Source organism: Artibeus jamaicensis, unplaced genomic scaffold, assembly GCF_021234435.1.
Source record: "Artibeus jamaicensis isolate MK-2021 breed Jamaican fruit bat unplaced genomic scaffold, CSHL_Jam_final contig_402, whole genome shotgun sequence".
In the NCBI taxonomy this organism is placed as follows: Eukaryota; Metazoa; Chordata; class Mammalia; order Chiroptera; family Phyllostomidae; genus Artibeus; species Artibeus jamaicensis.
In genome coordinates, this window is record NW_026521818.1 from 17,892,723 (window position 1) to 17,909,270 (window position 16,548).

Sequence of the window (16,548 nt, forward strand, 5' to 3'; positions counted from 1 at the left end):
ATGCAGGTAAAGGTAAATGCCTCGCTGGGGAGTTTTGATTATGAAAGGAGATAACCAATGAGCTCTCTGGCCACCCCTCCCCCTTCTCCTTCTGTTAAACATTTTACAGAAGGAAACCATTTCTACCCAGGGGAAGTTGGTGGGTGACTTTGAACACGCCAATATGTGAATGGCTGACCGGGAGTATGAGCAGGAAAATGAACTTGAGGAAAGAAGGAAGGAAGGAAGGAAGGAAGGAAGGGAGGGAGGGAGGGAGGGAGGGAGGGAGGGAGGGAGGGAGGGAGGGAAACAAAGAGAAACAAAGCATAAAATATCTAAGATACTCTGATGTAAAGTGCAAAAAGAGGGCCACAACTTCTAGAAGAGTTTATGGCAAAAACCAAGGAGAACCAAGACAGAAAACAGGACTCTCCTGGTGCACCTCCCAGCCTGCAGGTCCTACCTCCACAGCTACCCATGATTTGGCCGCTGCTCTGCCCAGAGCCTGTCTTCACACCACAGGACTATGGAGCCACCCTCCTGATGCCACCAGGTACTTTGAGCTTATGCACCTCTCCACGCATTCACTCATTTCTGCAGCTGGTCCAGTCTCACAGCCAAGATTTTCCTTGTTTTAAGTAGACTGTACATCCTCAGCTCTGGAATGGGGAAAAGTGTGTCCCACCTCCATCTCGGGTCAGAGGGACACCTTGACCTGGCTCCGTCTAGTTGCTCCTTGGTCCTTCCTCGGCTAACCATAGGAAATCTCCCTTCCCTGTCAACGTCCAACGTTTTTGAACTTCCAGTCTGAGTTTAAGGGGACATAAAATAAGTCACACTTAAGATTATTCTGAGCCATGAAAAGGGACATCTTCACTCAAATAAAGATGGAACACATATGAATGTCAATAGTGATGGGCAGGCAGTGGTGAATTGAGCTCCTCACGTGAGTGCAAAGAGAAGGACAATCACGGTAGGTCTCTGGCTCAGGTGTGACATGCAATGCCACCTTGGCTCACCAACGGTACCGGTTGATAGTTTCAAAGGTTGTTGCTCAAACTTTAAAACAATGAACACTCGCAGGAACATGGGTTCCCCGTGCTCAACCTCCCACATCTGAGCATGTTGGGTTGAACTTGGCAATGGCATGGCCATAACTCGGGCAAAGGCAGGCACTGAGGTCCCAGCATTTTTGTCACTAAGGTAAGGGCACACCTCGTCTCAAAAATGAGGAAGAATTCCCCTTTACACCTTTATATTATTGCCATTTTCTTTCAGAATATTTAAACCTACCTTGTTCAAAGAAATAATCTTCAAAACTTGGTCTAACACCTGATTCCATTCTTCAAAGACAAAAAAATGCTGGGATGATAGAAAGCCTGTACTTTTATCATATTTAGTTCATAACCTTGGCCATCACCGGCCCTCACAATCCACTCACCAGTCCTCATTTTACATTAAAATCAAAACGCTTAGCCTTGAGACTATCCTGAGCCGCAGAGGACTTTGTACCTCAAGTCCTCCCACCTGCATCCGGTTCCCAGCCTCCCACACACTCCGCTGCACGGGCCTTAAATCATCCCGCGCACCCTGCTCCTTGTACCTGCCAGCATCATCCACTGTCTAAATGCAGCGAGCAGCTGTTTATTTACAATTAGATCTGCCAGCTGGAAAGCAAACATTCTGCATTACCGAATCAATCAATGTTACAGGGAGAGAAAAAAATCAGGTACAGCATGAAATGGAGGACAGGAACATTACATTATGTTGCAGCTGTCCTAGTCCAATGCCATTAGACGTTCTCAGCACCAAGGATTAATATAACTGCAGTCTGTGATCAGCTGTCTGCTACTCACAGATTTGACATCTGAGAAATACAGCCCACTAGAGGAAAAGATTTGGGCTGTGGAAGCCCATTGTTTCCACCCGATGGCATGGACAACACTGTCATTCGGGTGGTTCTCTGTCATGGAATCGGGGCTTCTGCCCTACACTCCGTTTACCAATTCTACTTCCTCTTTTATTCAAGTAGCAGATAGGACTGCGTCACACATATTGACACTGGGCTTTCAAAACAATGTCACATTACCAGGTAGATTATCTGGGGTCACCCTCTCATTTTGGGAAACTCAAATGATGAGATTATAAAGATCATAAAGAGGCCCCGCACAAGCATCCTCCCATTTTTATTGGTTTATTTATTTACTGATGTTCATGACCTCGATTTCAGTTTGGCTACTAATTCCTAAAGCACAAGTTAAAACGCATTGCCTGATTTAGTTCTCAGAATGAGTAAAGCCAAAAGGAGTCCCAGTTTAGCAAGAATGCAGCAACAAAATCAGAAGAGTGTGGCTTGGGCTTATAAACGAACACTGCCACTGCTGAGGTGACTGATAAGAGTCTTGCTGAGGAAGGGAAGGCTACTAATTACAAAATTATATAATCTCACTAAACCTGAGGTTCCACCAATACGACCCCAAATTTTTAACCCACAAAAATTCCTTATGAATGGGCTCATACTGGCCGATGCTCCTAAAACCCACTTGAAGTTCGAGCAGCACTTCAAGGGAATCATAAATGTCCTTCTCTGGCCCTGCTGTGCTATGAATTTGAAGATTCCCCCTCTGTGAGCTGGCTCCTGATGGGAAACTCTACTGCCCCTGGTGTAGGAGGTCTGTCCAGAAGGTAACCAGCTGTGTAATATGGCAAATAGAGATGTTTATTGAAGTAGATACAAGATACAAGAAACACTGTACATAGGACAATGACACCTCAGTCCCCTTCAAAGTAGGCACCTTGGGACCTCACACAGTTCTCCCAATCACCATCAGCTGCCCTGTTGTATTTTCCTGAATCTCATCAATGGCATGAAATCTGTTTCCTTTCAAAGGTGATTTTAGTTTTGGGAAAAGCCAGAAGTTGCAGGGCACCAAATCTGGGCTGTAAGGCGGCTGAGTCACCTGGGTGATTTGATGTTTTGCCAAAAAACTCTGCACCACATGAAAAGTGGTGCATGAGCAGGCACATTGTCATGATGCAGCTGCCAATCACCAGTTGCCCATAGCTGCAGCCTTCTGAATCATCCAAATAGTTTCCACAGAGGAATGTTCAAGCTTAATGCACAATTTAATGCACATTCATTGCGCTACTCACTCAGTCATTTTGAACATAATGGCCACACAGTACACATGCTCACTCAACAGCGACTACTGTCCCCACTGACTAGTACAGTGAAGTCATCATTGTTCACACATGCGCATTCCAGTCCACTCTCCTTGACTGCCAGGTTACAACAATGTTGTGTAAATTATTCTTATTATATTAACAATGGCTGGACTTTTTCCAGACTGGCCTCATAAATGCAGAACACCTGCTGTAGCCACGAAAAAGCTCATTGGAACTGTGTGGCCAAGGCTGCTGCAGACCCCTCTGCCCTCACTAGAAAACATTCTGGCAGTCATCAAAAACACGATGAAACTTGGAGAGCTTAAGGAATCAAGAAAAGACCATGAAGGCCTTCTGGAAAATAAGTTAAACACTCTCAGCCAGGCAGTGGGTCTGGCCGTTAGTGAATACACAGCCTTCGGTAACAGCTTCCCATTTTCCATACCCAGGTTTGGTTTAAAACTGCAGGCCCAGACTCCACCCCTTTCAGCTAACAACCTTGACCCCAAGGGCTGGCCAAAAAGTTTGTTTGTTTTTTTCCCTAAGATGGCTCTAGTAGCACTTATTTCTCCTTAACTTCATTCAAAACAATGTTGTTAGTGTATTGTAGTTGTCATATCAGTGTGCATTTTAAAAATAAACATCAAAATTGGTGAATTTGGGGGTAGCCATTTTAATACTGAAGATGGAAGAAAATAAGCAACATTATTTCCATATCATGCTTTATTATTTCAAGAAAGGTAAAAATGCAACAGGAATGCAAAAAAAGATTTGGGCAGTGTATGGAGAAGGTGCTGCAATGAATTGAATGTGTTAAAAGTGGTTTGCGAAGTTGCTTGCTGGGGATTTCTCAGTTGAAGTTGGTAGCAATCAAATAGAGACATTAATTGAGACCAATCTAGGAGATAGAAATAGCCACTCAGGAGACAGCTGACATACTCAAAATATCCAAATCAATAGTTTTCAGTGAAAATGAAAAACATATCTTTTATTTTATGGAAAAAAAACTACACATACTTCTTGGCCAACCCAGTACATTTCTACTACCTGGTTTACGTAATGCTCCGAAGTAGCCTATAAACCCTGAGCTTTTCCAAGTGCATGGGAGAGGAGCTAGTTTAAAATTATAAGCAATCCCTGAGTGATAGCTAAGTTGAAGAGGTGTATATGTAAACTTACCGAAGGGTCAGACTAAAGGGAAGGCCATCAGACCACTGCAGGACCACTCTGGGTATGAGAGGATGAGGCACCAAACCAAAGTGAGATAAAAATGGAAAGAATGGCCTCAGCGGTAGGGAGACTATAGTGGCCCCAAAGTGTGGGGCAGTCATTGCCCCCCCTATTCATGGAACCAGATGTGAACATTGTGGATTGGGATGAAGGCTTTTCCTCTCCCAGCAGCTCATCAAGTACAAATTTTGTGTGACCTACTCAAAATCACTGTGCCACCCTGGTTTCCTTCATGTTCATCTTTTGTTTTGTTCCAGGAAGAATCCCTCTTTTCTCTCTTACCATTTATACTCATTTCCATCCTTCATGACATCCAAGTAACAACATCATACTGGTTTGGGATTATTTGGAAGAATGCAACAAAAACGGGTTCTGACAACTTTAGCGAAAAAAAATTAGCTTTCTGCCAGGAAATGGGGTAGCATATCAAATGGAAGGGCAAGATGAGTGAGCAGATCTCGGGAAGGATGAAAACCAGTGCAAAGCTGGGAAAACAATGGACAGTCTCTTCACCAAAAGGACAAGTCCTGTCATTCTTCTCAGGATGCCATTTCCTAGGTAGAGATTCCCAAGGAAACCACACGGAGTGAGGGAGAGGACGGTCCCCAGTGCTGGTACCAAAGGGAGGCAAACTGCACACTGGCCAGGCATCCCCACTGGCCGTCCATCAGGCCCCACCTGGATGTGCTTGCACACGTGGCAATGGCGTGACGCTCACAGGGAAAACGTATCAGGCTCAGCTCTTAAAATTACAGGCCCATCCGACTGCGCTTTGTTTTATGGCTAAACACAATTCTGCTCCACCGCCTGTTTTTGGTGCATCTTATTCCTCTTTTTATCATAAAATTTCTCATTTCAGTATCTCACTTTCACACTGAACACTCACCTAGCTTTAAGTCCCCACTCTTGCCCATTAAGTAATCCTGATTATTTCCGATTATCATAAAGAAAAACCAAGATAAGTCTACAGGAAATGTCTCCAAAAGAGGGGCTGCATTTTCAACCACATCCATGCTGCCCAACAGGACATTCTACAGTAATGGAAATGTTCTACGTGCAGGCCATCAATACACTGACCACACGGGGCTACTGAGCACTTGAAATGTGACTGGTGAGACTGTCAAACTGAATTATATTTAATTTCAATTAACTTAAATACAAATCTCCAAATGTAGGTAGTATCTACCATATTGGACAGTACAGAATAGATATATACTCTGCAAGAAATGTCTCATTCTATTTATTTGAAATCAGTGTTGCTTGTATGCCCTGCAGCACTCATATGTTCCATGAAGGTGGGATGTTCAAAGCTAAATTCAATATTTTTCTGAGAAAGTTCAATGCAATTCTGTAGCCATTACACGAATACGGCAGAAAAAGGCACCTTGTGGATAAATAACTTACATCACGTCACCCCAAATCCAACCCATCCCCAGATAAATACACAAAGCTCCAGAAAGCACTGAGCCCTGGCTCCGGCCCTGCCTGGGCCTGTGGCCTTGGGCACGCCCAGTTTCCTCTCTCATTTCTTGAAAAGAAAGGGGCTAGACTGGGTGCTCTGGGGTCCCTGTTCCAACTCCAAAACTTCATCTTTATTTTCCTCCCACTAAAAGCTAGAAGCTGTAGTGTAGAGTTGTATTGCAAACATAGAGGGTGGGACCTGGAGCAAAGCGGAGAGTGTGTGTCCCAGCCAACCACACCACTGGGAATGTTAGCCCCTCACCTGGAGATTTGGATTTTCCAAGAGACCTCAGAAATCCTTTTTTACCGTAGGAGTCTGAAGCGATTTTTAATAAAATCTCTGTGAGTGGAGCATACTTCCCCCACAGCAGAGTGCGACATAGATCGCTCCAGACGGGGAACAGCCAAAAACCTGGAGCACTCGGGCTCCGCCCTTTCCAGTGACCTCTGCGCCACCTTCGGGATTTCCCACCTTCCTCCACACTCCACATTGTTCTCAGCTCAAATTCTTAACTCCTGAAATCTCCGTCTGGGATCCAAACACGACCTACCTTAAAATACTGATTATTCGATCAATCCATGATTTCGAAGGTGACTTTGTTTCTATTGATTGAAAGCAAGAGAAAAATTATCATCATGTGCCAATGATAACTGACGGGTGCCCATCTCTCGTGGATCTTTCGTGGTGCTATGAAAAGAACTCAACTATAAATGAAATTCAAGGTTTCTGTGATTTATGAAAATTTTTGTTCTACAGTGAATGCATTTCATTTATTCTCAGATAAAATTGCAAATGATTCCTGGCTAGGAAATTCTAATCTGTCACTGAAGCAGTGCGTGTCGACTTTACAAATCTTACTGCAGTGAAAGAGCATAAACACCAGGTGGCAGCATTACATCATCAAAGATGCTGAGAACTTGTATTTTCATAAATTGTCTTGGCACAATGTCAAATCAACCTACCTTTCTTCTAAATCTCTTCTTAGCTGATTAATGTCTTTTGAATTTATTTTTAATTTATTATTATTGCTGATGTTGTTATTGTTATTAGAAATCTATTATTACTGAAATGTTCAGAGTTACCACCACCTCTGGGGTTAAGTGATCTAAAATTGCACGAGGGGAGTTTTAAATCACTTTGTGTAAGTAGTGTCCTTACTTACTATTAATCAGTTTGTGTTATAGGCTCCTGGGAGTGATGGATCTGCACTTTGTTAGAGAAGTCCTGATGATGAAGATTCATGTCCTGGAATCCCAGAAGCACTGGACAGTAGCAGCTCAGGAGACAACCTGGATAATAAGCAAAGGATCTCCTTTAAAATTCAGGAATTGCACTTCCATGTATTCTGGAAATAAAAGCCAAATTCAAATATCCACTGTAATGCTTGAAAAATCGGTCACTAGAACCGGGAATCAGAGTCTCTTCCCCCATCCCCCACTTCCACCCACCCTTCCACACCTGGTTTTCATTCTACCCAGGGAAACTGCCATCTCCTTGAAATTCAAACCAAAACATATTTTACTATAATAAAAAATTCTATGTGTGTCTGTTAAAATGTGTGTTTATGTGTATGCATGTATATGTCCATCATGACATAATGTACCTAAAAAGTAATAATAATTCCTTAATATTATCAAATATCCAGAAAGGCTTCTAATTTGCAAATGTCCTACAAATCCTCAAAGACAAATATTGATCTGTTGCTCAACTTATTTATGTACTGATTGGTTGCTTTTTATAGGCCCCGACCAAGGATGGAGCCCGTGGCAATGCTCTAACCAATATAGCCAATTCTTTAAGAAAACAATTCTTCTTTTTAAATTACTTCATTATTGTTCAATTACAGTTACCTGCATTTCCTCCCCACCCCCCCCCAACCCGAGCCAAGCCCACCTCCTTTCCTTGCATCCACCCTCCCCCTTGGTTTTGTCCATGTGTCCTTTACAGTAGTTCCTGAAAACCCTTCTTCTCACTGTCCCCTCTCCCCTCCCCTCTGGCTATTATTAGATTGTTCTTAATTTCCATGTCTCTGGTTATAATTTGTTTGCCTTTTTCTTTTGTTGATTATGTTCCAGTTAAAGGTGAGATCATATGGTATTTGGCCCTCACCACCTAGCTTATTTCACTTAGCATAATGCTTTCCAGCTCCATCCATGCTGTCACAAAGGGTAGGAGCTCCTTCTTTCTCGATGCTGCATAGTATTTCATTGTATAAACGTACCATAGTTTTTTTATCCACTCATTTACTGATGGGCACTTGTGTTGCTTCTAGCACTTGGCAATTATAAATTGTGCTGCTATGAACATTGGGCTGCACAGGTTCTTTTTGCATTGGTGTTTCAGGTTCTTAGGGTATAGTCCCAGCAGTGGAATTGCTGGATCAAAAGGCAGTTCCCATTTTTAGTTTTCTGAGGAAATTCCATACTGTTTTCCATAGTGGCTGCACCAGTCTGCATTCCCACCAACAGTGCACTAAGGTTCCCTTTTCTCTACATCCTCTCCACTACTTGTTTGTTGATTTGTTTATGATGGCCAAGAAAACAATTATTTTTAAAAAACGGGCTGAACAGGAAATCAGCAAGATGAAGTTCTCTCCCACTGCAGGTCCCCTCCCCCAACAGCCACCTCTGAGAGCAGATGAGCAGCCATCCAAATATTAAGAAAGAAATTGGTAGAAAAGATGACAAACTGCTGTCATCACCGGAAGATGTGTATGTTGATTCCAAAGCTCCCGTGTCTTCCGTGCAGGTAGAAGGTGCTGGAACACCTCAACAGCCAAAGGAGGTCAGATTGCCGAAAGGCCATGACTTTGACATAAGTATTGAGAACATTCCCGAAGGCAGAATTTCCCTTGTAGAGGCACTGACACTTCTCAACAGTCATGCACTTTATCCAGGTACGTGGATCGCTGAGAAAAAAAGCAGAATATCACCTAGACAGAAAGATGTAAATTCTCCTCAAATATTCTTACTTCTGAAGTCAAAGTTTCCTTCCTGAAGACAAGAAAGCAATACAATCAAAACAAAGAAAATCTTGGAGTTACTTTTCCTGTATGTATGCCCTGTTTATTTTCTCATGTGTAGCTTTTAAGTTGTATAAAATACTGATGTTTAAAGTTAAAAAAAACAAAACACTTTTCCATACAATTTGCTCTCCTTGACCCCTCCCTGATACAGAATTCCATCAGGCTGAAGTCCTCACCCTTGGACTTGGGAATCATTGTTGGGAGGGACAGCGCTAAGGCCCATAATCAGGTTTCGACTTGAGCTGTCTGACCCTGAGGGCTCCCTCCCAAAACAGAAAACAAATATATGTCCTCTCCTGGTGTAGCAGAAGGACAGAAGCAAGCCCCTGGCAATTTTAGAATAGCCATTTTTATCCTGACTCCTGCAATCATGAGCTCAAACAGAAAAACGTCAATTCTCAGAGCATCCTGAAACAAGCTTAGCAGTATTTTAACTGTAAAGAAGAAATGTATCTCTCTTTCCTTCTTTTACTCTCTTTTTATTTAATGAGACTATATTGAATCATTCAGCTCCTTAGGGACCCTACCGGCCCTGTAGAAAACCTGAAGAAAGTCACAGTCCCTCGGTCCGTAAGAAAAGTCCGCCTGCACTGACGCAGAGAGTGAACTCAGGCCTTGAGGATCACCGTGCTGGGCCCCGCATCCCTCCCAGCACCTCCCCACCGGAAGTGCCAGCGGGGCTGTGGAGGGACCTGTGTGGGCCGGGGCTCAGTGCAGGCACACGGCCAGCCCAGCAGAAGGCCGCCAACGCTCCCTCTCCACCGCCTGATGGCCACGCCCCCGCAGTTTGCTTTGGTTTGTCGTTTTACTTCATACAGTTTTCTTTTCCCCACACAAGGCCTGGAGGGGATCCGTACCGGTCTTGAGAAGGTTCTGGGTAGTTCCACCGTACTTGCAGCATCTTTGCCACGAGCATTGGCCACGAACATTTTCGCCGCATAACTAATTGGCCATAAGACAATTTTGCTGTTAAAAAAAATTAAAAATAAAGAAAAATAAAAGAGAAATTTAAAAGTACATAAAATTTAAAAGACTTTACTGCAAAATGCATATATTTGGATACATTTGTAATGTGTGTAGATTTGTGGCAGTGCCACGCAAATAACATGTCACTTTGTGGATTGCACCTAAGCCCTTGTGTTCGTTCTATGGGAAGCAGGAGCCGAATTCTGTGCCATCCAAAAGGGCCCTCAGCCTCCCTTTCTCCTCCCAGTATACTGTGTCTCAAGATAAGAAACCAGTACTTGTGGCAACTCATTGTCACCTGCAAAAAATTCTATTTTAAGATTACCATCACTTCTATTTATCCCTGTATAGACCAGTGTGAAAGCTAAGATTTATAAATAATATAAAAATTCCCACCTTTATAATATAAGAACTTTGTAATGGAAAAATGACACCAAACTGACAACTACTTGAAATGCATCAAGTCAGCCAAAGGTGATTGATTCATCAATAAAGAAAAGAAACCAAACAGAACTCAACCAGTTATTTTATGTTTTTATAACAAAATTGCCCTACAGCCGACTACCTAGGCAGCAAAGTTGTCTAGAGCCAAGATGCTGTGGTGAGAATAGCAGAACGAGCTGAGGGCCACAGCAGAAAACCACGTTTAGGAAAGCAAGTTAGAAACTCAAGGCCAAGTGCTGGGCTGTCTGGCTTTGTGTGGGTGAAACAATGGGGCACACATTCTGCCGGCAATTGGGCAATCCACGAAGAGACTTCAAATTCAGCACATGCTACGACCTGGCAACCCAACTTCTAGAAATTTGGCCTAAGGAGTCACTGTGCAGGTGACATCGTCAAAGGGACTAGAAGCTCGAGATAAACTGCCCAATGATGGTGGAACTATCAACCTGACTGTGGTGTATCCGTGAAACAAAATGATACTCAGCCTTTTATAGGGGTTTGATAAAGGTTAGTAATGATATTGAAATATGTTTGCTGTATTGCATAGAAGAGTCGGATTCTAAAATAATCTGTGCTACATGGCTGCATTTTGATAACATTCTTTTTGATAACATTTCCTGATATGGATTATAGAATTAAAATTGCTTTTATGTTTTGTCCACTCTTCTTTTGATTCTTATTTTTCCTCATCTGTATTTTTCTACAGTGAAAATATATTGATTGTGCAATCAAGGAAAATCATTAAATCACTTCCAAACATAAGCATCGTCTAAGGACTCTTGCTCATTAAAGTCAATGACCCAGAGAGACAGGGAATTTTGACAGTCAGGGAGGTATGGCGTCTGTCAGGCAGGAGCATCCACGGGGGGTCAGAACCAAAGGGAGACCTGTCCCAGTGTGGCCGGGCTTCAAGGTGGGGGCCAACCCCAGCAGGGACAAGTCCCAGGAGCCACATGTCCTGTCAGGGACCGGAGATGCTGCAGGGAAGGGGGCACTGACACCCACCCAAGCCCCCCCATTTTCTCCTTCGTCTAAAGTGATTCTTGATGCATAAACTCTCTTTATATAGAGCTGACAATGACATAAATCTAAGTTTCTATAGATTTATGAAAGGCCTCCCGATGCCTTGGCCTGGGGAAAAGAACATTTTTATTTTCCAGCGCACATCCCTGCCCCGGTCCAGAGGAAGCTGTCGCGGGTGTGGAGGAGAGAGCAGGGTCTCGTCCCAGACAAGTGAGACCAATAACAGGCTCGAGCTTGGCGGCCAATGGTGATTTCTTTTTTTTTTTATAGGCACTTTATTTTTTTATTTTTTTATTTTATTCAGTTATTTTTCAAGTACAGTTTTTTGTCTATTTCTCCCATCTCAGCCTCCCCCGCCCCGTGCTCCCCACCTCCCTCCCATTTCCACCCCCCTTAGTTCTCATCCCTGTGTCCTTCATATTTGCTTCTCCAAATCCCTCCCCCTTTTTCCCCTTAAATTCCCTCCCCTCTCCCCTCTGGTCACCGTTCCCTTGTTCTCTATTTCAGTGTCTTGGTTTTTATTCTGCTTGCTTGATTGTTTTGTTGTTTAGCTTCCTGTTAAAGGTGAGATCATATGGTATTTGTCTTTCAACCCCTGGCCTATTTCACTCAGCATAATGCTTTCCAGTTCCATCCATGGTGATTTCTAAAAACAAAATCTGCGTTTGTTCCTCTGTAAGTTTGGTCACTTTTAACTCAAATATATATTAACATCAGACTAGGTTCCTTATGTTTGTGAGCCTCCGCTGGTTTTTCTCTTGTAGTCCGTGTTTCTAGCCTGTCTGCCTTTCCACACGGGCGACAGTGCTGCAGGGCTGCGTCTCCAAAGCGCCGTTTCTGCAGAGGTGCTCCACGCACCCCTCGGTGACGCGGGCTGACTTTTAAAAAGCAAGAATTCTTCATCTGAGTGACTGAAAGACTGTGCTTCGTGGCAACGCTATCTCGGACCAAAAACCCAGTGTCAGTGTTACGGGTATAGTCACCTGACTTACATTTTGACTCACCTGACTCAGCTCCTGCTTTTGCAGAGATGGTAAAAACTCAATTTTCATGAACTTGGAATTCCTTCCTTTTCATTAGTTGTACCTAAGTTTGGGGGAGTTTATATACAAAGCCAATGCCTTGAGAAGTGTGCTCCATGGTTTCTGTCACCATCCACAAGGTGTCCCCCGGGCTGCACCCCGCTGCCCCCAGGCTGAGAAGAGCTGGCCTCTGTGGGTGGCGTCTTGTGGAAACCCTAAGGAAGTGAGTCAAAGGGGATGGAAGTTCACCAACTTCGTGCCAGTGACATTTTCCCCTGGAACAAACATTAAGTGGCCTCTCCAAGTCCGATGATTCAGTGAGTGAGAGAATCTCTGCCATGGGGGGGGGGGGAGGAAGGAGGGAGATCATTCCATTGCTTCTAGAACCAGTATGTGTTATTCTCTTATGCCTGTATTTATCCTAGATCTTTTTGTAACAGAGAGCTAATTATAATTCATCATTATTTAATTCTCCTAAACCTTCCTTTTTTATTTTATTTTTTTACATTTTAGTGTTTCTAAATTACATACCATGGAGTGTAATTAATTCAGATTTAGCATATACTTCTCTGGCTTTAAGTCATTTTGGTGTATATGCTATCTTCCTGATTGAATGTACTATTTCCAAGGTTAACACTGTGGTCTTTAAAGGACATTTTTGTGCCTTTTTTCCCCCTCAGTCCACACTGTAGTAGGTGCTCAGCAAATGCGGGTCACCCTGTGTTTTCCTGGCAGAAGCGTGCCATTGAGAGCACGGGCTCCGGGTCCTGAGTGCTGCGTGGGAACAGCGGCTCTTCCACTTCCTAAGAGGATAATCTCGAGCACGTTACTTATGTTCCCCATGCCTCAGCCTCCTCTTTTGTAGGATGAGGTAACAATAGTCCCTGTCACATTGACTAGTTTGAAGGATTCAATGATACAATGTATATCAAGCACAAAGACAAGTATGTGGCATAAAGAAAGGCTATTTTTAAGATTTCCATTCAGTCAAGTTGTAAAGTAGATCATTGGAAAATGGATCGTGTTTTCTCACACTGTTCTATAAAGTACCACACTTACATAGGGGATTGGGGGGGTAGGTAGGGAGGATTTTTTGTTTTTGTTTATTTGTTTGTACAAAGACTGGCATCAGATGACTAGTTGCTAAACCAGTGAAATTCTATACAAACAAAAATAAGGCAAATGTAAACCTTTGTAATTAAAGAATAATATATCTCAAATTCCATATTAGGGCACCAACCAAACCTCTATTTCTGAAAGCTTCACCTTAAGAGATCTTACTTCAATACCTATTTGTACAGGATGGCATTGTCCATGCATACAAGACTGCCTACCCATAAAAAAGACCCACATAAAGGAAAGGTCAAATGCAGGTGTGTGTCCTCCCTCACCTAACAGCACACCTCCAGAGGGCTATCTTCCTGTATTTTCTGCAGAGTTTACTGGCACAAGAAGAGGGATTACCCTTTTGACAAAGACCCTAAGGAATTATAATTTGCAAGATTTATTTCTATGGTACTCTGGATGTTCTACAGTGTTCTACAGTGTTCTAAAACACTCTCAGGTTTGCAAGATATAGTGTTGGAGGGTTTTGTTTCTGCAACCTCCTACAAAAAAGTCACTGATCAGAGCCAAGCCAAGGGCTTCTCAGCCAGGTAACTACCTGTGGGTTGATTTAAAATCCTTCCGAAGATAACCCTCTCTGTTGTGAAGAAGCCTTCTCACCCCTAGGCATTTCATTCATCATCCTTAGCTTTTACTGAAAAAAAGTTAACTGTTCAACTCTCTCTAAGGATCAAATCCACTGTGTTTAAGACAAATTGCTTCCTCCTTAGAGCTTTAAAACAAAATATTTACTTCTAAGTCTTAATGAAGATGTATTACTTCAAAAGCCACAAATTAGAGGTCCCAGATACAGCTTTTGAGTCACTCCCAACAAGGGTCAGTTAGGTTGCAGTTGTAAGAGCTTCTGCCACCTCAAATCAATCCTTTAAAATGCCCCTGCAAGTTCTCTGCCGGCTGTGCTGACCATTGGCCTTGGTAGACCAGGGAAGGGCCATCCAGTGGAAATGATTGCATCTCAGATTTAGCAACAGGACAAGGACATGATTTCTTTCCTTAAAGCCGAATAATTCTACATGCCTGTCATATACCATTGCCATAGGTGAAGACCAAATGACAGCATAAAAAGCTTTCTACAAGCCCTGGCTGGTATAGTTCAGTGGATTGAGCGTGGGCCTGTGAACCACACGATCATGGTTTGATTCCCAGTCAGGGCACATGCCTAGGTTGCAGGCCAGTTCCCAGCAGGGGACTCATGAGAGGCAACCACACATTCATATTTCCTTCTCTCCTTCCCTTCCTCTCTAAAGATAAATAAATAAAATATTATTTTAAAAAAGCTTTCCACGAAAGAATAATAATTCTCTCCACTCAGCCCTTAGATGGGAAGTGACTGAGAGCATTCCGCCAGACACAGAGATTCTCAGAGAGACATCGAGGTCCAGAAGCGCTCAAACCTCCACTCAGTGAGGCACAATGACACCACTTGAAAGGACACATACACCATTTGAGGATAGCTCCCTCTTTCGTCCCAGAACCTCAGAGTGGTGTACAGCCCAGTCAGAGATCCTCACAGCATCTTTACAGAAACTCGAGGGGGAAACGAGGTATGCAGATGCTGAGCAATTTTCAAAAGCCCACCCAGTGACACAGTGGCAGGTGAGGAAGCAGTTTTTCTGATTCTGACAGCTACATTCCATTCTGTCCAACACAAGAACGCCCCCTGGGTGCCCAAATACTCGATGACCATAGTAAGACACCTTTTTTCTTTTTTAGGAAGACCAGCGGGAAATGCAATGTAGAAAAGCAGAATATCATTTTAACAGGAGTTTTTATTGTCCTCAAGATGGTCCATGCCACGATCATTTCTCCTGCATGTGGGGAGCACAGAGTCAGGTCCAGCAGTTCTCATTCCTGGCTCCGAGGAGCCCCTTTGGAGAGCACTGGCAGAGTCAGAAGGGCCAGATAGAACTTTCCCACCTGACTTCCACCAGAAGAGCTCTAAGATTATCTGCTTCAGGGGGTCCATGATTTTTAAACATAGTTTTTAACAATCTAGTCTAATCCTACTCCTTTAAGAATGAAGGAACAGAAACAGAGATAAGTTAAATAACCAGAGAGAAGTACTGGTAAAGGATGACTGGTAGAGTCCTGAGTGGTGTGGCTCAGTGGATTGAGCACTGGCCTGTGAACCAAAGGGTTGCTGGTTTGATTCCCAGTCAGGGCCCGTGCCTGGGTTGCTGGCCAAGAGGCAACCCATCGATGTTTCTCTCACACATTAATGTTTCTCTACCTCTTTTCCTTTCTCCCTTCCACTCTCTCTAAAGATAAATAAATAAAATCTTTTTTTTTTAAGAATGAGTGGTGGGAATCGATATGTAAAGCACACAGCCAATGCCTGAGATCTAAAGAATGAAAGGGGGTGAACTTTGACCCAGGACTAGAGGACGAGCACTTTTAAGAGGCAATTCTCCATGAGCACAAAATACAAACTCGAGACGGACTCTGTTCATCGGCTTTGCATGGGTCCCCTTGCTCTGAACATCCCTTTCTTTTGTAACAGTGAACTAACACGTGGCAGGATGACCTTTCATCATAAGTACATTTATCCTGCTGCAAACTAACTTGCTGATTCTTCTCCTTTTCTTCTCTTTCAGTCCTAAGCTCTTCCGCCTTTCCTTGGGTACCTCTTCAAACCCCAGACCTTCTGTGAGGTTTTATTCTGAATTAGTAAGATCAATTTGGCACGGCACCATCGCATGTAAATTGTTTTATCCGAAATCATCAACTCAATCTTGCACCTGTGGCCAATTGCATTTTGTGAAAAACTCAGGAAGGAATACTTAAAATAACACAAGAGCTAACATAAGACTGTGAATTCCCTTTGTCTATTGGACGGTGGAACTGGACGAGACAGGAAATCACAGCAGGAAAGGTCCTCCGGAGGCCAAAACATCAACCCCTTCGAGAGCGATGTCCTTAGACTCTGACAGCAAGAAGCTGAAAAGTGTCCAGGGATCAATTTTAACACGCTCTTTAAATAAAGTCTTCCCCCCTCTCTTCTCAGTTCAGTAACCCCATTGCTACATTCTGTTCTCGTATTTGTACTTTCTATTTCTCTTTGTTACCTTTTGACCCTTCCCGGTGCCCCTCTCTGTTCTGCATACACC

At 43.3% G+C, this 16,548-nt stretch overlaps 1 pseudogene; it reads left to right on the forward strand.

Annotated features, from left to right (window-relative positions):
- Positions 1-12,172, forward strand: part of LOC119044021 (NADH dehydrogenase [ubiquinone] 1 alpha subcomplex assembly factor 4-like) — a 30,692-nt pseudogene extending 18,520 nt beyond the window's left edge.
- The last annotated feature ends 4,376 nt before the right edge of the window (positions 12,173-16,548 follow it).